The sequence below is a fragment of the Coturnix japonica genome, chromosome 1 (assembly GCF_001577835.2).
Source record: "Coturnix japonica isolate 7356 chromosome 1, Coturnix japonica 2.1, whole genome shotgun sequence".
NCBI lineage: Eukaryota > Metazoa > Chordata > Aves > Galliformes > Phasianidae > Coturnix > Coturnix japonica.
Genome location: NC_029516.1, coordinates 93616911 through 93617733, shown reverse-complemented (window position 1 = coordinate 93617733; position 823 = coordinate 93616911).

Below are 823 nucleotides of genomic sequence, written 5' to 3'. Positions count from 1 at the left end.
TGCCGCCCCCCCCGCCGCACACGCACACACACCCCGCCCGCCCATTGGACGCCCACGGAGGCGGGCAGGGCGCATGCGCCTCAGGGTGCCACCCGCTCGGGGAGTGACGTGAGCGGCGATGCCGTTTCCACAGGGAAACGTTGGGCTGGCGGCTCGCTGAGGTGCCGGCCTTGGGGGGGCTTTGCTGGTTAAAGTTACTCACTCAGCGTGTGTCGTGTGGGCTGAAAGCGCTGCTTGACACGGATAGGGCCGAGTCTGCTGGATGCAGCCACGCTGCAGGATGGATAGGGTCATAGTATAGGACCGTAGTGTTGTTTAGGCGGGAGAAGATCTCCAAGGTCATCAAGTCATAAGGTCACAGAATGGTTTGGGCTGGAGGGACCTTGAAGCCCACCTTGCTCCACCCCTATGCTGTGGGCAGGGCTGCCCCCCACCAGCTCAGGCCCCATCCAGCCTGGCCTTGAGTGGCTCCAAGGGTTGGAACTAGAAGGTTTTCTGGATCTCCTGTAGATGTTTGCCTCAATCTCCAGAGCAACTACCTACCTGCTACTGCTCTCAGTGCTAAAAAGTGGCCTGAGGGCAGCTTGTTCTCCCCAATATCATCCTGGAGAAAACAAACAAACAAACATAAAACAAAACAAAAGCAAAAGCAAAGCCCAATGAAGGACAAATGGAAAGAACTCAGCTCTATTGTGCACTAAAAGGAAAACAAAAAATCTGTTGGCCATATGGGAGAGGGATAAACTCCATCTGTCTGCTCATGGAACCCAGTTAAGGCAACCTCCTTCTGGAAACTGCACTTCCCAGATCAAACTTGAATGAT